This window comes from Cervus elaphus, chromosome 20, assembly GCF_910594005.1.
Source record: "Cervus elaphus chromosome 20, mCerEla1.1, whole genome shotgun sequence".
Taxonomy (NCBI): Eukaryota; Metazoa; Chordata; class Mammalia; order Artiodactyla; family Cervidae; genus Cervus; species Cervus elaphus.
The window spans coordinates 82583500-82605967 of record NC_057834.1 but is presented as its reverse complement, the minus strand read 5'-3'; the positions used below and the strand labels follow the sequence as shown (position 1 = coordinate 82605967).

Here is a 22468-nt window from a genome sequence, read left to right as displayed (position 1 = left end):
TGACCCACGCCTCTGCTGGAGACTCCTGGATACTCGCGGGCAAGTCTGGGTCAGTCTATTCAGTCAATGTTCCTTTCTCCCAGGTCCTGGTGTGCACATGGTTTTGTTTGTGCCCTTCAAGAATGTGTTTCCCCAGTGCTGTGTAGGTTCTGGCAGGTCTATGGTGGGGTTAATGGCAACCTCCTCCAAAAGAGCTTATGCCATACCCAGGCCTGTTGCATCCAGAACCCCTGCCCCTGCAGCAGGTCACTGCCAAACCATACCTCCACAGGAGACCCTCAAACACAGTTCTGGCTCAGTCTCTGTGGGGTCTCTGGGTCCTGGTGCACACGAGGTTTGTTTCAGCCCTCTGAACATCTCTGGTGGGTATGACATTTGATTCAAAATGTGATTTTGCCCCTTCTACCTGTAATATATAATCCAAAACAAGGAAATGAATTGACTTAAGAACCCAGCATATCATAGGCACTCCATAAAATTATAAGACTATCAAGAGTCTTGATTAAGGTAGGTTGGTGCCTGTCCATACAATGCTATAAAATGCAGAATGTCTATTACATTAGATACATTCACAATTACCACTAACACAATGACTGGATAACAGATGAAATATTTTGTATAGAGAGAAACAGTCTATTTTAATTTAATTTTTATTGAGGTATAATTGGCATATATCATTATATTAGTTTCAGGTTTAAAACTTAATAATTCAGTATTTATATATATTGCAAAATGATCACCACAATAATTCTAGTTAACATCTGTCATCATACACAGTTACTGATTCTTCTGTGTGTGTGTGTGATGAGAAGTCTTAATATTTATTCTCTTAGCAACTTTCACATATACAGTACAGTATTATTAATTATAGTAGCCATGCTTTATAATAGATATTCATGAAAGTGGAAGTGGCTTCGTAGGTGGCACTAGTGGTAAAAAATCAGCCTAACACACACAAACATTGCAGGCAGATTCTTTACCATCTGAGCCACCAGGGAACTTATTTACTTTATAACTGAAAGTTTGTACATTTTGATCACCTCCACCCATTTTGTCCACAGGCCTACACCCCACCTCAGGCAACCTCCAATCTGTTCGCTGTATGTATGAAATTTTTTTGTTTGTTTTAGATTCCACATTTAAGTTGAGATCATATGGTATCTTTCCTTGTCTGACTTATTTCACTTAGCAGAATACCCTCAAGGTCCATCCATGTCACTGCAAATGACAAGATTTCATTCTGTTATATTCTTGTAAATTTTAGTTACATGTATGTGATTATAAACCTCTCACAAAAATGCATATTCTGAATGTACTCAATATCCATTTTACAATAAAAGCATCCAGGGTTGTTAAATAGTCCCATAGAGTTTTTGCCTTGATAATATCATCAAGACTGCGTGGCAAATTTCAAGGAGGGAAAAATCCTCTCATTGATTTGTTTTATGTGTATATTTTAAAACACAGGACTGACTGACACTGAAGGGCAGTGCATTAACATTTTTTGGTGAACAATAAGGGATCTTTCCCAGACACAGTACTGAGTTACTTATTACTGTATTGAGTTTCCAAGCACATTGCTCCTTGGTGATTTCTGGCTCTTAACATATTGACTTTCTGCTTGAGCCAGGGCTTTCAGAATTCCTCTTCGCCTAGCACCATACCAGATTACTTTATTTTATACAATTCTACCTTCTATAATCCTTCCAATGAGAGGACAACCCGGCCACTGTGCACCTTCTGAGAGACCCTATCTCCCAGACAGTGTGTTCTTTGCAAAGAAAAACAAGCATACGGTGACATCCAGTCAGTATAAAATCTGTACTAAACAACTGACACTGTACATTTTCTGGAAACTGAGCTAGTTTGTTTATTGCCCCCATTTTGGGCATGGATAGCAGGCAGATAAATGACAGAGGGGAAAGCCAGGATCTCTGAATTGCACAGATGTGTGGGTGCAGAGCTGGCTCTTTCCCTTGTTAGCTGTTTGCACTTGCACAGATGATGGTCTGAGTCTCAGTTTCCTTGTCTCCAAAATGACTGCAACAATATTTACCAAATATGGTTCTCTACTAATTTTAAAACTTAGCTTCAGTGAAAAAATCTAGCAAGAGTGAGAGTCTACTGATATTTATGAAAAGTTATCTGTGTGCATCCCCCAACTCTCCCAACCACTCAAATATGGGGAAATTAAATGGACATACAACATGCATGTCTGAATGTACTAAATGGCTTTTCTGCCTCTCACTCTCTTTTCTCAGTTCCCAACTATGCATTATTACAGTGAACAGGTCAAGTTTTCTAAAACCACGATGTGCCTGTGCCTGTGTGCCAAGTTGCTCAGTTATGTCCGACTCTGTGACTCTATGGACAGTGCCCACCAGACTCCTCTCTCCATGGAATTCTCCAGGCAAGAATACTGAAGTGGGTAGTCATTCCCTTCTCCAGGAGATCTTCCCGACCCAGGGATCAAACCCATGTCTCTTACATCTCTTGCATTGGCAGGCAAATTCTTTAACACTAGTGCCACTTTGGAAGCACCAACCATCACCTAATGTGGTAAACAAACAGTGACTTAAAATGCTATCCCACCACACATCTGATAAACTACAGGTAACAAGAGGAGCATTCAAATAAGTTTTGGCTTAATTTAAGCAGAAAGCGACAGACAGATCTTGTAAATGGCTGCCATATTTAAAGGAAACTATAAAAGCTCAGGAAAACGAACCTCAGGAAATCCTTCTAAGATATTAGATGTCTATGAGGTACAATTATCGAAACCACACAGAAAACATGAATGATATATATCATACATTCTACTACTTAAGTACATGTATTTCAGCCCTCAAATTTTTTAAAACCAAAATAAAATATGCCTTTGTTTTAGAGTTATCCAGACATAAACTGTTTGTACAGACATAAACAGACGCACAAAAAAAGCAGTGAAGATAGTTTTCTAATTTGTTTTAATGCCTTGAATTAAAGTTACAGGTTAGACATTATGAATTGCTAATTGACTGGTTTTCTTGGCAATGTGCCTTAGTATTATTGTTCAGGTTTTAGTCATATCAGTGGCAATTAATTTTCCTTTTTTTTTTTTTCCCCTTTGCTTTATCTGTGGAGTGAAAAGTTCATCTATTAGAATTTCCCTTTAAGTCCTGGTAAGTCAAACCATTGTTTTAGGAAAGTATGAGTGCTGTTGAATTTCTCTCTCATGTGGCAATGTTAAATAAGCTTCCATCTTTTACAAATACTTAACCCTTTGAAAACCGAAGGTGTTAGTCATTCAGTCGTGCCTAACTCTTTGCGACCCCATGGGATTGCCAGGCTCTTCTTGTCCATGGAATTCTCCAGGCAAGAATACTGGAATGGGTTGCTATTCCCTACTTCAGGGGATCTTCCCCACCCACGGATCATACCTGGGAGTCCCACATTACAGGCAGATTCTTTACTATCTAAGCCACTGGGGACGCCCCTTATTTTATGTTAAGGGGTTTTGTTTAAAAAAAAAAAAGGAAGACTTTGGAATCAACCAAAAATCTCTCACTGACCAAAAAAAGATTGATAGAGAATAATCCTTTTGCAACTTCTAATGAAAATAAAAGTTAGATCTAAGTAATGATCCTCTATAGCTGAATGGGGAATTTGACAATAATGGACCAGTCCAACAATATCTAAATACATTGATCAATCTTAACATCACTCAAAAAGAGGCAAGTGGACAGTATGTGTCTCCTGACATGATGCAATAGAACATTGCCCTATGAAGTGTTCCTGCCAAAAAAAACTAACCCAAATCTCCTTTGGATTATTTTGAATCAAATTCCAGATTTACAGAAATATAAGTTGTGGGTATATAACAGAGAAACATGTTATGTGACATTATAAGATTCAGTCAGCACATCAATAATATGAGTAGCTCTATGGTTTAAAATGGGCTTCCCTGGTAGCTCAGCTGGTAAATGAGCTAAGCAATGCAGGAGATCCCGGTCCAATTCCTGGATCAGTAGAATCCCCTGGAGAAGGGATAGGCTACCCACTCCAGTATTCTTGGGCTTCCCTAGTAGCTCAGACAGTAAAGAATCTGGCTGCAATGCAGGAGACCTGAGTTCGATCCCTGGGTTGGGAATATCCCCTGGAGAAGGAATGTCTACCCACTCCAGTATTCTGGCATGGAGAATTCCATGGACTGTCAGGATGCATTTAACAGGAATATTTAGGAATTAAGAGTAGAGGCACGCCTTTCCCGGAGCTGAGGAATCTAGGCATTTCCTTTGTTAGTTTCTCATTATGGTGATAAACACCTTGTGTTTTGTAAGTCTGAAATTTTAATCTTTATCTTTGCTGAGAATAACCACCTTGTAAGACAGTATATATGCTCACGCCATGTTGATTAAAACACCTTTGCTCCATCAGAGCTTTGGTCCCCGTGTCTGTCTTTCTTTCTTTCTCTCTCTCTCTATCTCTCTATTTCTGGCTGATTCCCTGGAGCGCGGAAGCTGGCTGCATAACCCAGGGAATATTAGCCTCTTTACTTCTTCCACTCTATCATCGTCGACTCTGGACCACCGGGTTCCGGTCCATTAAAGGACCAACAATGGACCATATAGTCCGTGGGGGTCACAAAGAGTCGAACACAACTGAGCGACTTTCACTTTCATTTATAAGACAAACGATCCCGTCGCTTCAACATGTAAACTGAAATGTTAAAAAAGTAAGAGGTTAGATCTAAAGCTACTAAAGAAATATCAATTACATGTGTTGTCTGGACCTAGTTTGGATTCTGATTTGAACAAATGATATCATTAAGTAAATTTTAGTATTGACTGAATAGTTAGTGATAATAAGAAATTGTGTTTTATGTATGTTGATGGTATCATAGTCACATTATAAAATGACTATGTACCTTTTAGGGACATACATATTGAGGTGTTTTCAGATGAAATGATGCATCTAGAATTTGATTCAAAATAATCCAAAGGAGTTTGGGGGAGGGAGGTAGAGATGAAACAAGCTTGTCATTTGTTAATGATAGCTGAAGCCAGATGACAGGTACATGGAGTGCTTTATACTCTTCTCTGTACTTTCCTACATGTTTGAAATTCCCATAATAAAACGGGTGACAGAACAGAAAGAAGCCAGTACCTAGGAATATAAGAAATGGTTTTTCTTTTACTCTCTGTCCCTCTCCAAAGCATCCCAAGTCTCCAAATCCAAACACCCACGTAATTATAACATATTGTTTAGCTAAAATCACTAAGACAGACCTAAAATGAAACTGGAGTCCTGTCATTTATAGAAATATTTCTTATTCTCTAGTGCTCCCCTCCAGTACTTCCCCATATTCCATAAGGAGATAAATGGATCATACACAAGATGTCAAAAAAAAATTGCCTTCCTTTACAATCACTTCCAACTTCCACTCAGAACAAAAATCCAAGTGAGTACTAAAAGGGAAATGTCTTGTGACAAGGTCAAACAAGACTGATGAGAAATATGGCTTGTGATGAAAAACGAACAGGTGCATGTTTTATTGGCATGATAAATGTGGCAAAACCAGATGTGGAATCCCATATAACATTATACTAAACGTTTTAAAGTATATCTTTCTCCAAAGAAGCTTTTTTTTTTTTCCTCACTCCTATTCTCATCATTCTGATGGCAACTTCTGCAAGTCTCTTGGGGACCAGGACAGAAGAGTTTGCAGAGATTCAGTTTTTTTGTTTGTTTGTTTTTTCAGGAAATGTATAGAATCCTGCATCATAACACTTGTTCAAGTGAGGAAGTCTGTGCGTTGGGAGTGAAGAGACAAAGGTAGGACAAACACCACCCTAGGCTTCTCTGTAGGACTCAGGAGCTTGTGACCAACTGGCTAAGAGAATCACAAAGCTGGCTTCACCCTCACCAGAAATATGGACCCAGAGCAACTTAATCAAGGTTGAGGAATTGCATTTGCTTTAGCTTTGCTTGGGTGGTTTTTTTTTTTTTTTTTTGCCATGCATACCTGTCCTCACTTCCAGGAAATGCCGGAGTGACGTGAAGAATGGACTAAAAGGTATGAAGTGGCTCTCAGCCTTGCCTGCAAGGCTGCAGAGCAATGAATAGACTGAGAGACCATCTCAGGTAAACAGTGTGTTCCATCGTCCTTTATACCCTCAGTTCCCAGCAGAGTAACTGGCATCGTTTAGTTGCTTAGTCATGTCCAACTCTTTGCAACACAATGGACCATAGCCCGCCAGGCTCCTCTATTCATGGGATTTTCCAGGCAAGAATACTGGAGTGGATTGTCATTTACTTATCCAGGGGATCTTTCCAACCCAGGGATCAAACCCAGGTCTCCTGCATTGCAGGCAGATTCTTTACCATGAGCCATCTGGCATATTGTTACCCAATAAATGATAGAAAAAGTGAACTCAGAAGGGAGTAGGAGTGCTGGACCACATCTATGAATGAATTGGCAGGACCATGTTTGTCCTAGGTATCCATGCCCCAGATGTTCAGACTGTGCATCCAATTACTCAGTGAGTCCACCAAATCAAATTCTCCTATCATTCTTTCTCTTCTCTCACCTCTCACCTGAAGGATAAAATTTCATTGGCTTTTGTGATGATTAATTTTTGGTGTCAATGTGTCAAAGCTATGGTAGCCAGTTGTCGGATTGAAGATCAGTCTGGGTGTTGCAGTGAAGGCACTTTTTAGATGATACTAACATTTCTATCAGTTCAGTTCAGTTCAGTCACTCTGTCATGTCCAACTCTTTGTGACCCCATGGACTGCAGCACACCAGGCTTCCCTGTCCATCACCAACTCCCAGAGCTTGCTCAAACTCACGTCCATCAAGTCAGTGATGCCATTCAACCATCTCATCCTTTGTCATCCCCTTCTCCTCCTGCCTTCAATCTTTCCCAGCATCAGGGTCTTTCCAATGAGTCGGTTCTTTCCATCAGGTGGCCAAAGTATCGGAGCTTCAGCTTCAGCATCAGTTCTTCCAATGAATATTCAGAACAGATTTCCTTTAGGATTGACTGGTTTGATATCCCTGCAGTCTAAGGGATTTTCAAGAGTCTTCTCCAACACCACAGTTCAAAAGTATCAATTCTTTGGTGCTTAACTTTCTTTATGGTCCAACTCTCATATCCATACATGACTACTGGAAAAACCATAGCTTTGACTAGATGGACCTCTGTCGGCAAAGTAATGTCTCTGCTTTTTAATCTGCCGTCTAGGTTTGTCATAGCTTTTCTTCCAAGGAGCATGCATCTTTTAATTTCATGGCTGCAGTCACCATCTATCAGTATGATTTGATAAACAGAATAACTCCCATAGTGTCAGTGGACTTCATAAAATCAGTTGAAGGTCTGAAGAGATGAAAGACTGAGGTGCCCCAGAAAGAAGGAACTTTGCCTCCAGACTGCGTTTGGATTTGAGTTGTAACATCAACTCTTCTCTGAATCTCTGGCTTGCTAGCCTACCCTCCACACACATGTGCACACACACACACACACACATCTATTGGTTCTGTTTCTTTGGAGAACCCTAATATAGCCCTTAATTGATCTCCTGCTCTAGGCCCCTTCCTCACTGTTTCACTCCATCATCCCCACAATCCAAAGTGAGCTCTATAAATCCAATCTGATAACACTGTTGCCCCAGGAAGTACCCATCAGTGGCCCTCTGTCTGCTCCACAGATTATACCATCCTTCCCTATGTAAACCAAATGTCATTTCTTTTTCTGAGGTCCCCAAACAGGCCTTACATGAGTCAAGCTCAGCACTTATCCCCCAGGATTGTGACACTGTGGTTGCTGACTTGAGCACCTTTCTCCTTACCACATCTCCATGTGTGACAGATGATCTCTGCCAACCAAAGCTCACAGGAAAAACTAAGAGAGAGTCTACTTAAATGTAGGCTCAGATTGTTCATCAGCAAATGAGCCTAACACAAATGCCCTCAGTGTTTGAGAATATTAGATTGTTATCTTTAAGGAGAAAAAAGAAAATTAAGCTGACTGAAGTAATATTGAGGAAATCTTGCAATATTAAATTTTAAAAAGATCCTGCTAAGATTCATTTTAATCAAGACCTACCAGCCATGTGTTCAAGCTTGTGTCCTTGTCATGTTTGTCGGTACTGATAGATTTAGAATCTATCAGCTAGTAAATTAGCCTGGATGTTCAGAGCAGCTCTTCAAGACTCTGAGACAAAGTCCGTGGCACAGCCATATTTCAGGCAGAGACAGGCTTGCTCCGGTTCACGGCCCAGGAATGGATACACTCAAAGAGTAGAGATCTGAGACACAGCCTTTCACTGAAGCTAGTCAAAGTTCAATAGACAGAGCAGGCCCCAAATGGTCCCAGCTGTGGATAAAGGGATGACAGAAATGTGTAAGAATTAACCAGCAGAATATTGTCACTACTCTCCAATACAATAAAACACAAAATTTCCAGAATCTTCTTACTCTAATCCTTTCTTCAAACTGTTACAGAGAAATTGCTTATTACAGCAAACTACTTACCTACACACATACCTTTAATGAATTACTGCTAATTACATAATAAACTTCATTGTTTTCAACCTGATATTTTAGACTGTACACTTTTTTTCTCTTCTCATCAGATTTATCCAAATTTATTTCCTCAGCCCCAATTAAAGCTCTTCTTTAAGATCTACCACTGCAAAATCAAGCTCTTCCACTTCTCCAGCCAGTGCTGCTTTGCCTTATCTTTGAAAATGTTGCATTCTTTTTGCAATGATGCATAAACACATGCTGCTGGGCAGTGTTTCACTGCTGGTGTATGCACAGCATGCCTTAAATAATATCTCAATCCTAAATTCCTTGCAGGCAATGATCTTAAGTAAAAAGAAGACTGCCTTAGTCATCTATCTATGCCACCTCTGCCAGTTACTGATGTTGTTGTCTTGAACAATTTACTTATCTACTCTGAAACATTTTACTCATGTGGAAATGACATGCCTATGCTGAATGCCTTTCAGAGTTATTGAAGATAAGATTTTTCTTTAAGTGCTAAAGTACTTTATTAATTAAAAAAAAATTCCATGCACTTCTGTGAGATATTAGTATTAGCAACGTGTGCATGCATATATTGGGATAGGAAATGGCAACCCACTCCAGTATTCTTGCCTGGATAATCCCATGGACAGAGGATCCTGGCGCGCTAGTGTCTGAGGTTGCAGAATAAATGAGCACATACATAAATGTATTTTTGTATACACTTATACATACATTTATTTATGCACAATATATTAATATTACTATGTAGCAAACTAACTGGAAGCTAATATTAGACTGAGCTTACACTTATTGTTCTATTTTTTCAGTTTAATAGCTTGGGAACATCAGTATCTAAAGGTTTGAGTATGAGAAAGTCAGAGGCTTACACTTGACCTGTCAAAAACAGTTCTTACTATATGTTTGATGAATAAAGCAATACAAATGAAAAGGAGTTTAATTTATTACAGTTATCTACAATATCCTGAAACCATAAATACCACCGACAAACTGGTAAGTTCTAAACCACACTGCAGACTCCACAAAGTACTGTGGTCTAATTATCTAAGAAACTAACATCATGTACCACTTAGCACTAACACCCACTATTGCTGTTAGAAGTAGAGAAGTGAAATTACTACCGTTCTCACTTTCTTGAGAGAACAATGACAGATTATGTGTTAGATTCAAAGTGGAAAATTGTATCAGTAGATCAGGTTGTCCTTTGGGAGAAAGGCTGACAAAGCATAGTGTCAACGTGGCTTTCACCTCCAGACTCAGATTAAAGGTCAATCACATAGAAGTTGTGTTCAACATCATCTATGGCAGTGGGACTGGACGCTGCCACACATGACACATATAGCTTCTTCAACATCTCATCAGAATCCCCCCTTGTGCCATAATTCACTTCAAATATAAAGTTGAAAATGGCAGCAACATGGCCCTAGAGTCATACAGTCTGATCTCATTTAAGTCACTGTAACTAGAAATGAGACCCATTGTCCTAGACATATGCAGAAAGATGGATGCACACCGGAGAACCTCAAACAATTCTAAAGAGAAAGTGAGGGAAGTTAGAAGTCCTAATGTCTCCCAGATAACCCCCCTGCCCCCCACCCATGAAATAAATATTTGTTGAAGGCTTATTGTTTAACAGGTAATAGGCTAAAGGCTGGGCAAAAAATAATTCAGATATAGTCACATCTTTGAGAAAATCTCAGTCTAGAAAGACAGACATAAATGCTAGCCAAAAAATTTTGATTTAAAAGCTAAATATTAGATAGAGAGAGGGATTCCCAGAAATGCAGAAGGCTGGTTAGGACACATAGCAGTGGTAACCCAGAGGTGTTGTTTCAGACTGCTGTTGTTGTTTAGTTGTTTAATCATGTCCAAATTTTGACCCTATGGACTGTAGCTCATCAGGCTCCTCTGTCCATGGGATTTCCCATGGAAGATGACTGGAGTGGGTTGTCATTTTCTTCTCCAGGGAATCTTCCACACCCAGGGCTTGAACCTGCAGCTCCTGCATTGCAGGCAGATTCTGTACTGCTGAGCCACCAGGGAAGGCCTGCTAGCTCAGACTGGCCAAGGGCAACACCTTCCTGAGAATAGCAGCTTCCAAGGTCTCCATGAGCCTCCCTAGGGGGATACCACAATCAGAGAGTCATGTAATTTAAAACCACCTGGTTACACATAGACTTTACACATAGACTTTAGTTGAATTTAGTGAGCATCTACTGAATGCCAAGCACCACACTGGCCATGTCTGTTAATATTTGTCTGCCTTTTCTAGTTTACAGACTCAATTGCCAAGGTTAAGGATCAGTCATGGAAAATGACTGTGAATAAATAACTAGGTACAATAAATGATTATGGTAAAATATAATGGATTTAATATTCATACCAAGACTCAGGGAATGGGAATTATTAACTCCACTCTAGAGATGGAGAAGGAAATGGCAACCTACTCCAGGGTTCTTGCCTGGAGAATCCCAGGGATGGGGGATCCTGGTGGGCTGCCATCTATGGGGTCACACAGAGTCAGACACGACTGAAGTGACTTAGCAGCAGCAGCAGCAGAGATGAGAAAACCGTAGCTCATTGGGTAAAGTGATTGACTAAAGCCACTCCAGTTAATAGCAAAGCTAGAACTTTGTTCAGCAGGTCTCCTGGCTCAAGTTCAATGTTTCAAGAGTACCGTGGTGCACAGCAAACATGTCAGCAACTCCTTTTGTGCTTTCTCCCTGAAACTTCATGCTAATGTTGGTATATTTGTCAATTCAAGCTGCCATAACAAAATAGCATAGGCTATGTGCCTTAAACAGCAGACATTTATTTTTTATTGTACTGGAGAATGAGAAATCCAAATCAAGGTGCCGGCTTATACAGACTCTGGTGAGAGTACTCTCCCTGGCTTACAGATGGTCTCTTTCTCTCTGTATTCTCACATGATGCAGTGAAAGATCTTTTTGTCTTCATATAAGATCACAGTCCTATCAGATTAGGGTCCTACTGATATGACCTAATTTAACTTTAATTATTCCCTGAAACTCTATCTCCAGATTTGATGGCACTGGGGATCAGGGCTTAAACATATGATCTGGAGTGGGGGCCACAAGTCAGTTCATAGTAATTGGCCCCTTGGGAATCATGAAGCTCCTTTAAAACCAGCTTGTCCTTCTCAGGGACAGTCTTTCTTCAGCTCTGACTTTCTCTCTCTTTTCCATCAAAGCTCCTCTCCCAGGATAATTCTGCCGTGCTTCTGTACTCATAAAGCCCACCCTTGGACTACCATCTTCTAAAAATATGAGAATTCGATGGCAAGCTGAACAGATATATTTTTGTCCTACAGCAACTTAAATCCCAAATACACTTATGGTCAAAGAAAAAATAACAAAAGTGGGAGGCCATAAGATGAGAGATTTTCAAATGTCTTGGAAGCTGAAAACTTTGAAACAAAGTGGAGGAAGCCACAATTCCTTGATGTGAAGGTACAGCAAAGAGGCAGCCAAACTTCCTGACCAAATCCTTCTGAGGCTTGAGGCACAGAGGATATTATCATGGGGGGGTGGGCAGGAGGAAGAAAAAGGGTGGAGAATGGGAGTTAATTTGGAATGGAACCACCCTGAACTCACCTCCTCATCCAAAATTATTCAAAGCCATATAATAAAACTCGAGGGATAGTCTCTAAATAAATTGAACAAGTAATTTGAAAAGCCTTGGGGTGGTGACGTGAGCTTCAGTGCCTCAAATAAAATTCTTGGTCATCCTGGCACTCAGGCTTCCTCCCTCAGATGGCTGGCCAGTTGACAATCTCTGACCATACACACACAGACTCCAGGCGGCCTCTCTGAAGCCTTATTCTTAAATATGAATGGAAAGCCAAGATATTTGAGAAAAGCCAGAAATATGACAGAGAAATAACAACATAATAAGAATGGAAGAAAATAAAAAGAGCAAGCAGAGTTAATTTGGAATTAAAAAGAAGTTTCATTATACCTTAGTTTTTATCCTCAGAGATTTGCCATCATGATATTCAAGAATACATTACATTTGTACACAAAAATAGATATCTTTGAAAAAAGTATGAGGATAAGCTGATTATCAAAATAAAACAGTCCATAGAATAGTGGATAAGGAAATCTTACAGTTGATGAAACAAAAAGACAAGTGTCCCCAAAACACTGCTTTATTTTCTCCTATATAGTGACATTTTTCTGAAATCAGACTATTTGTCTACTTCTCTATTTTTTGTGTTACTCTATTTTCTGGGTGAAAATATAAAGTGCCCAATGAGTATTTCTGGAGTTAAAATAAATGAAAAACCAAGGAGACAATATGATAAAATATAAGTGATGTAAGATTCATGGTATATTTAATATGCAATTAATAAGAATTCCAGAAAGAGATACAAGACAAAGAAGAGGGCAAGAAATTTTCAATGAAAAAAAGTAAAAAGCATTTCTCAGAGTTAGAAAAATGAATCTTCCAATTTAAAGGACTTAGTGATAATGACCAGTATGAATGACAAGGAGACTCATTCTTAGACAATGTATTGTAAAATTTCAGAATACTAACAATAAAGAGACTATCCTAAGCAACCATAGGACTGGAGCGGAGATCAGAGGAGAAAGTACGTTGATAAAGAAGCCCCAATCAGGCTGACATCTGACTTTTCATCAGCAATATTGGATTTAAAGGAAAAGTGAAGAGTAAAGACATCTTGGCCATTGAACAGTAGCCCAAGCAGCTGACATATGAACACTGACTCTGGAACCAGCTGCTGTGACCAAATTTGACTATTATTAATAACTGTGTGGTCTTGGGCAAGACTTAGGCTTTCTGTGCCTCAGTTTTATTCCCTGTAAAAAAAAATCATAATAGTTTTCTAGTTCAGTATTACTATTAGGACTAAAGGAGTGAATCACAGAACACTTCTGCCTTATTTAGCATGGAATAAACACATGGACATAATAGCACAAATGCAACTGATTTTCAACAGAGTCATCCCATAGATTAAACACAAAATTCATTTTAGTTATAAGACAGAATATAATTATTATCAACTTTGACAATGTAAAAGAGAAGGATTTGAGTGAAAGAGAGAAGGCAGGTAAAGAAAGTTGTGAAGGTGCTAATATCTTTACTTTATAAACTAAAAAGTCAAGGGAAATGATCTATAATTAATGGAACAAGAAATAGAGTTACAGAGGTAATCAGCAAAGGAACTAAAGAGCAATGTACTTATTCAAAGGAAGTGAGGAAAAGAGATGGGGCTATGTGTGAGCTAAATACTTAATCATGATAGCAGGAAGTCAATGGGAAATGTCTAAATTAGATACACTATCAAGAAATAAGGACAGAACCATAAATTTTAAAACATGGAGGCTATTGCTAGAAAACAAACACGGACAGCATCAGAAGTGGCAGCCTGTAGGTACCTACAGTGACCACAAAATTTGACATTCAAAATCAAGATATTTTGGAGTAAAATAATATTAATAATTTATACAAGTGATAAGATATAAATCAGGGCTTTCCAGGATGTGTAGCCACCCTAGTTTCAGGGGAATAGTTTCCAGAGTTTTTTATTTAGTAGAACCAATCGGACTGTCTTAGGAAAACCCATGGCAGAGAGGGGCTAAAGGACTTTCTTAGTATTGAATATCTGTAATGATCTGTAGACAGTATTTTGGTAAATACAAAAATTATTTTACAAAATAAAAGTAGAATTAGGTTAAGGTGTTAAGGCCTTACTCCGCTACCTTGTCCAGAAGCTTCACATTTTATAAGGATACACAGAAACAATGCTAGCTCCAAGTCAAGCTGTAGCTGTCAGGGGCAGACCAATCACAAAGTAAGCAGGACATAGATGTTGACCCACTGTTTTTATTCAAAAACAGCAGAAAATTACATTTTTTTCACAATAAAACAAATGTAGGTGTATTATATATGAAAAGCTTCATAAGAATTTTTGAAATGAAATACTGGGTTTTGGAAAAATTCTTACTGGACACAGCCACTGAGGGTCACTCCTTCTCCTCTACATTTGGGTGCAAACACAAGGGAAAATCTGGAAAGCCCTGAGTGTGGCAAGATGTTACAAACAGATTTCAAGATGGGAAAGGAGAGCAGGCAAACATTCTATGCCCCTAGATCCCTCCACGAAGTTTCCTGCTCTGCCTGTTCCTCTGCTCACAGAATGATCCTGCCTGTCCCAGTGTGAGCACATGTGGGGCGTCTGCTGACCTAAAGATAGGGTTAATAATAGTACCTCTGTCACCATGGGGTTGTTAGGATGATGAGATGAGATGAACTAGCTTAAACATTGAAAGTTCAGTGATGACCACAAAGTGTTCAAGAAACAGCTATCATTGGGCTTCCCTGGTAGCTCAGCTGGTAAAGAATCTGCCTGCAATGCAGTAGATCCCAATTCTATTCCTAGGTTGGGAAGATCCCCTGGAAGAGGGCATGGCAACCCACTGCAGTATTCTTGCCTGGAGAATCCCCATAGACAGAACAGCCAGGTGGACTACAGTGCGTGGGGTCACAAAGAATCGGACCTAACTAAGCACAGCACAGTACATAATTTATTAAGGTGAAATGTGCCTCTCTTGAACTTCTACTTACCAAGCCATATTCCATTCTCTGCAGCAATGCAGGGTGGATCTGCTTCCTTTGCATGACAGCTCCTCAAAAATTTGAACCCAGATTCCTTCTCTATTCAAAACATCTGCCAGATATAAGATAACATGGAAGTTGAGAGAGTAGCCTTGATCTAAGGGCTTGAGGTCTAATCTTCAATCAGTCATTCACTAGTTAGAGGCCCTCAGATGAGTGCTTGCTTCCTCTGAAATTCAGATTTCTCGTCTAGGTCCCAAAAATAATTATACACATCACAAGAGGCCATAGTAAGAATAGAAGGAGAAAATCCTAGGAGTGTCCCAGTATTGGAGTGGACCCTTAATAAATAACACTTTATTTTTTTGCCAGGAGTAAAAGAACCATGACTCAGTGTTTGATTGTGGTGGACAGTGATTGCTGGATGCATTAGGAATCTATGAAGACAGGAGCAGAGCCTTCAATTCCTCTTATCATCTGTGAAGTATACCCATCCTTTGTCCCCTCCTGCTCTCTGTGGAGAGCATTCTGATGATGGCAGATTTGATATATTATTACTCCAGTTAACATTATTGCATTTTAACCAGGATGTATAATGGTAGCTACGGTTTTTCCATTAGTCATGTATGGATGTGAGAGTTGGACTATAAAGAAAGCTGAGCGCCAAAGAATTGATGCTTTTGAACTGTGGTGTTGGAGAAGACTCGAGAGTCCCTTGGACTGCAAGGAGATCTAACCAGTCCATCCTAAAGGAGATCAGTCATGAGTGCTCATTGGAAGGACTGATGCTGAAGCTGAAACTCCAATACTTTGGCCACCTGATGCGAAGAACTGACTCATTTGAAAAGACTCATTTGACATTTGAAAAGACCCTGATGCTGGGAAAGATTGAAGACGGGAGGAGAAGGGGATGACAGAGGATGAGATGGTTGGATGGCATCACTGACGTGATGCACATGAACTTGAGTAAGCTTCAGGTGTTGATGATGGACAGGGAAGCCTGGCGTGCTGCAGTCGTTGGGGTCGCAAAGAGTTGGGCACGACTGAGCAACTGAACTGAACTGATAATGGTAGCTACTGCCAGGACTGGAGCAGAATATTGAGGAAGGTAGAGGACAGAACCTTGGGACAAAAAGGACCAAATTCATTATGTATGAGTCTGTGGATTGTAAACTTTCTTGTGCATCAGGACCATCTGGATTCAGTAAGTATGAGTAGACTCTTTCCCAGTGATGAAAATGGCAACCAAAATTTGAAAATCAACTTTCAAACTGATTTTCAGTGAGTAAGTCTCAAATATAGTTGTCCATGGGAGTCATCTGTAAAGCTTAAAATACTTAAACCCCTGGCCTTACCTGCAGAAATAACTCTTGTTGGCTGGAGTGAAACCTGGGTATAGATGTTTTTTAAGTTCCCCAGGAGATTCTAATATTCAGCCAAAGTTGAAAATCATTTGTGGGTGTTTTTCTGCACCCAACAAGGCTGAGATGAATGATAGGTAAGGATGAAGAAATACAATCCTCCCAAATAGCTGGACCCACCTGTCAAAGCCAAACTCCCTTTTGAAAGAATGTTCCACCTCCCTGTTGTAAGTGGCATATTTATGGCCATTTTCTCTGTTCATTGCCAGGTCTGAGACATAGACATGAGTGCTATGGAATAGCTGTTATGCTTCTCTACAGGTGGGTAAAATGATTCTGAAATATAATTTTCAGAGCACAAGAAGGCAGAATGCATTATATAGGCATAAATTAGTACTAGTCATAATAATAATGAGGTTTCAGAAAGCACTTATTAAAAATGGTCTGACCATCAAAAAGGCCAAAATAGTTTAATTTAAGGGTATATTACCACTCTTGTGCTGAGATCTGCTCGTGCGGTTTCTACTGGTGATAATTTTAGTTGAGAACTCTTATTCAGTAGGCGTGGTAATCAAATACTACATCTAAAGGGTGACTTAATAGCGGCCCACATGTCAGTTGGACAACATTCTACTTCCACGGGTTATTCACCCATGTTTCAAAGTTAAAAAACTAAAATCAAGTCATTTCAGACTTTTCTAAATCCAAGTCAAGGATGTTTGCCCTTGTTCCTCTTCCTCCTTCTGAAATTCCCAAGGGAGCAAGACAGAAGAATGACTTTTTTTTTTTTTTAAGGTGAATGTCCTCTGTAAACGGGGCTCGTTAGAACACAAGAAACAAATGCTCAAGGTAGCTTAAGTGCTGTGGGTGAGGTGGGGGGCAGAACCTCAGGTATTTTTGTGAAAACATAGCAAGAACCCCAGTTGGGTAGCCTGGTCTCAAAAAACAAAAACAAAAAGAACAAGCACAGAAACAATAGGTGAAGAAGCAGGCGGTCAGAAGAGAAGGCATAATGAAGCTGGCTTTGATGAGCCAAGCTAGTTTGGGGACTGGAGAGTTTACTCAGTACCCAGTATTATTCTGCAAGTTGGGTAATCTCTTCAGGTCGAATTCAGGCTGTGGTCACGTTCTTGGAAATCTCTTGGAAGAAGAGGCTCCTTACACCACCTTCAGCAAAAGGGCTCAGAGGGCACTGTCTGTCCTAGAACCGTATGTGGACTGGGAGGGAGACGCCAGCCCAGAGTGAGCCTACTTAGGAGTCAGCTTCACTGACTTGTTCTCTTTCCTGTGAATCTCTGCTTTCCCTTTATGTCTATTATATTCTCTCATTATAGACTTGCCAACCCATTCGAAAATAAACTGGTCTGATTGGCTTGGCTAGTACTACACTGGTTAAGGGGCTGAGACATTCACACCAGTGATTCCATGAATTACCTGCAAGCCTGCAGATGGGCTCCTTGGTCTAATTCTATGGCTCTCTTTGAACAGAGAATCCACCAACCCTGCATTCTGAAGCTGGAAGCTGTGAATGAGGCAGAATCATCTAAAAAGGGAAGTTGGATCTAGCAGGTACCATCTTGACATAACCTTAAAACTCTTAATATTCTTTTACTAATCCTGCTACTATTAACCATGATCACTATATCCTGTTATGCTTTCAGCTTTTCATTACACGTGAACTTACTGTCTGCCTTCTTTTTCTGTAAGTCTTTCATAATTTTTTTAGTCAACTGACTTTTTAATATTTGCAGTTGCACCTCTTGACAAAGAGGATCATATTGGTTGAGTATGTAATTATTGGTCCTGTTTGGAAAAAGTCTCTTTAAGCTCACCTCTTAGGTTACTGGGCTTCCATGGTGGCTCAGACGGTAAAATTGTCTGCCTACAATGCAGGAGACTGGGGTTCAATCCCTGGGTCAGGAAGATGCCCTGGAGAAGGAAATGGCAACCCACTCCGATACTCTTGCCTGGAAAATCCCATGGACAGAGGAGCCTAGTAGGCTACAGTCCATGGGGTCACAGAGTCAGACATGACTGAGCAACTTCACTTTCTTTCTTAGGTTACTAGTCAACCAATCAATTTGCCCCTTTGGGTCAGGTACTCTTCCTTGATCTGGTCAGTTGCATCCAAGGCAAGATGGGATATCACGTAATCACCCATATGTATATTAAGATTTCTTCACTTACATGGCACCACATAGAAGGAACACTCAGAAGAGAACTATAATAATCAGTGTTCTTATTTGTGGGCAAAAATATCCACTTAATTTAAGGTTGAAAAATGTTATAGTCAAAGGTATTAGACAACTTACAAAATCTCAAGTAAAACCAGAAAACCAGGCTTAGATGATTCACACTCAGGAAGACAGCAACCTGGAAAAATGTCCAATCACTGAGGACTGGTGTGTAGAAGGACCATTTCTGACAACTGCTCAGCACCAAAGCCATTTGGTAGTAACCCCAGAAATTCTACCCTGGCTTCCCTAAAGGACCAGGTGCCTCTGTCACTGAATTTACCTGGTGATCAAGTCTCACCTCTGGTGTTGCTGACTCAAGGAGTTCATCTCCACTTGCAAGTTTCACAAGAGGGCATCAATTAAGCAGAAGTTAGATCATGTGTAAAGTCCTAGATACAAAGGATTTGTGGAATTGTTAAGTTTTAGTTTTCTAAACCTTTGTGATTTAAGAATCAAACAAGGTCACTGTTCAGAATGGGTGCTGAAAAAGCCAAAATACAGAGTCCTCCACAGTAGAATTCTGAATGTCAACATTCCAGTGTCTGTCATTCAGTCTACAGAGATCACGATAAAGAATACCTTATTGGGTAAGCAGCTGTCCTTATTTGGGTAATGATCAGGGAAGTACTCACTTTCCTTTTAAAAATGTAGGCTCTCTCCACTAGCCAAGCCATACTTTCTTGTTCACTCATTCGTTTTTTAATGCCTTTGTTGAAATCTTTCCTCCATCCCTGGGAAATGCTTCTATTCCTTACCACAGCAATGTATGCAACCCCAAATTCCAAGAACCAGTGTATACCTCACTTCCCTAAGTAATGTTATCATATTGTAATCACCCCTTCAATCCTAAACCTCTCAGTCTTCCCTTTGAGTGAGTGATACTGATTTACAAGAGTTTACTCATTTTTTCATGTATACAATACATTGTTCTTACAACCCTACTCTCACAATGGAGTGACATGTAGAACTCATACAGTCGATATTTATCAAATAAATACTGATGATTTCAAACACAAATAAGAGGAAGAAGAAAATTCCTTTTTAGAGTTAACAGGAGACTAGAACATTTCAATTTGCCTGAAATCAGATTTATCCAATCCACATTAAAATCTTTCATATGTCTTAGAAACTTAGGAAAACACACTAGCACTGTACAAATTCAAGACAATTAACAGATACACAGTAAAGTGGCCTGCCTTTTCAGAGGTTCCTGACAATATCCAGGAAATTGTTTGGGAAAGGAAAGGGGATTGAATGAGGATGAGAAAAGAGTGTGGGGAAGGGGACAGGATAGTGAAATTCATGAGTCTGGGTAGATTTGGAAAGTGGTCCCATTCGTGATAATACAGCTGAGTCCTTAAACATGACAGTACACCTGAGAAATGGCAGTATGTTGAACCCTTTGGTCAGACTCTTTCCAGGACTCAATATTGCAGAAGAAAAAAAAAAAAATACACATGTATAGAGGAGCAAAGTGGGTCAATTCAGCCAAAGTAAGAACGAGTCTGCCTGCAATGCTGGAGATCTGAGTTCGATCCCTGGGTTGGGAAGATCCCCCGGAGGAAGGCATGGCAACCCACTCCAGTATTCGTGCCTGGAGAATCAGAGAAGCCTGGCAGGCCAGAGTCAGACACGACTGGGTGACTAAGTTCAGCACAGCACAAGGACAATGAGAGGGGCTTCCCTGGTGGCTCAGATGTTAAAGAATCTGCCTGCAATACAGGAAACCCAGGTTCTATCTCTGGGTCAGGAAGATCCCCTGGAGAAGGGAATATCTACCCACACCAGTGTTCTTGCCTGGAAAAGTCCATGGACAGAGGAGCCTGGAGGGCTCAAGTCCATAGGGATGCAAAGAGTCAGACATGACTGAGTGACTAACACACACACACACACAATGATGAGGACATGGACAGTAGCATCTATTAATATATTCTATCCACAGCACCTAGCATTGAGACATATACCAGCAGATTAGTGCATATTGATTAGGTCATATACATAAAATGTGTTCTTTTCGTTCAGCAAGTGGAAAATGTTCTCCATAAACTAGGCTAAGCAGTAGAAAGTCATCCAATATGATCTGTTCATGCCTCCCTCATGCATATGCATCCTCACTAAACTTCCTGCTGTCACTGCTAAACCAGGCGCCCCACTCCCACTCCACCTTCTCCAAGCCAGGCGCACCTGCTACCCCAGGCACTCACTGCTGTTGCCACGTCTTGCTGCATAATGCCATTGTCAACCTCCCTGCCTGGCGCGCCGTGCCATCCTCCTTCACTGGAGGAAGGAATGTTTAATTATTTTTAATCAGTGGACATGGCATCTTGCTAGACAGTGACACTTGGGGGATCCAACACCATCTGCCTTCCACCAGGCGCCAGCTGCTCTGGTGGATGTCGGCAGAACACCTTAGGACATGGCCTTCCGCAGCCAGGCGCCCGCGAGCGGCTGCCACTCGGCATGGTCTCCACCGGAGAGGCTGCCACTTGGGCTCGTTCCCTGTCATGGCTCGCCTGTCACCCCGGCCACCCTCCCAGGGAGGCACTCCGCAGCCCCAGCTCCCAGAACATTTCCCAAGCAACGGGGGTGCCTGCCAGTAATCACAGGGTGTCCAAATGTAAATGTCACCTTAACCCAATGGCCACGGAGCCTTCCATCACCATTAGTCAACCTAATGGATCTGCTGACTTCAGTTCCACCGAGAACCGCTACTGACTTCGCAGCAGGCCAACCCCTGGAGAGCAAGGGTCAGCCGGCTGCCTCGAGAACAGTGGGAAAGAAGGGAGAGATGTGCGTCTCGGAGTCATCACGGAGCTGTCCAGGGTGAGCCATGCCCCGGCCAACGCGCTCCCGATTGTCTGCGCTCTTAAAGCTCCTGTCACAGACCTGTCCCTTCCACCACCTCCCCAAGACAGTTTCCGCAGCTCTCCCTGCTGCGCCCGCGCTTTCACTCCTGCAAAGCACGCTTCGTCGTCGGCCGCAGATGCTGCAGCAGCCCCAGCGCGGCCTCTATCCGGAGCGCAGGCCACCTCCTACCGAAAAAGCCGGCTCCGCTCCCAGCTTAATTCCTCCACTGCGAACCGCCCCCCCGGGTCCTTTTCACCCCTACCCCTACCAGCGACGTGGTAAGGAGCCAAATGTTGTGGCTCCAACCTCGGTCTTATTTTCATGCAAAGTGAAAGAGCGCAGCCGCCGGGTACTTACTGAAGGGGAGATAAAAGCCCCAGCTGTGCCTTCTCCCGGAATCAGTTTCACCTCTAGCAGGAAAGCAAACTGTTTTGGTGCCTGGGGGACATGACGGAGCTCACACTTTCATCCAGAGAGGGACAAAGGGGAGATCAGGTGCTGCTCTCGCCAGAACGGGGACGTGTGAAATGTGATTAACCCGGGAAGGGGCCAGACAGAGGCCGGCTGGGGCCGCTCCTGTCCCTGGGTGTTTCCCAGGGTCAGAAGCAGGAGGAAGAGTAAACAAAAGCATTAAATAAATATTTTTCCATTTAACCCGTGTGTTAATACAGATTTTCACAACCTCGACAGCGCTGACTAAATCGATAGCGCAGCATCAGCCTAAATAATGAAGGAAGTGGTGTACATCTGTTGAATTCTCTGCTTTTGTGAAAAGACAGGAGGCTTGTGGGAGCCAGGTGGGGAATGGAGGTGAGGAGGGAAAGAGGTTCCAGAAGGAGCAAGGTAGTCACACTGGACCCGCTGTCCATCCCACACAGGGGAAACTTTCTGGG

The 22468-nt window shown here is 41.2% G+C and overlaps 1 long non-coding RNA gene across 1 annotated transcript in view; it reads right to left on the bottom strand.

The window, feature by feature from the left end:
* LOC122677574 overlaps positions 1 to 22103 on the bottom strand; it is a 66361-nt gene extending 44258 nt beyond the window's left edge. The window contains exon 1 of the long non-coding RNA XR_006335840.1: positions 21933 to 22103. This is a non-coding gene — a long non-coding RNA (uncharacterized LOC122677574). The remainder of the gene's footprint in view (positions 1 to 21932) is intronic.
* Positions 22104 to 22468: the final 365 nt, after the last annotated feature.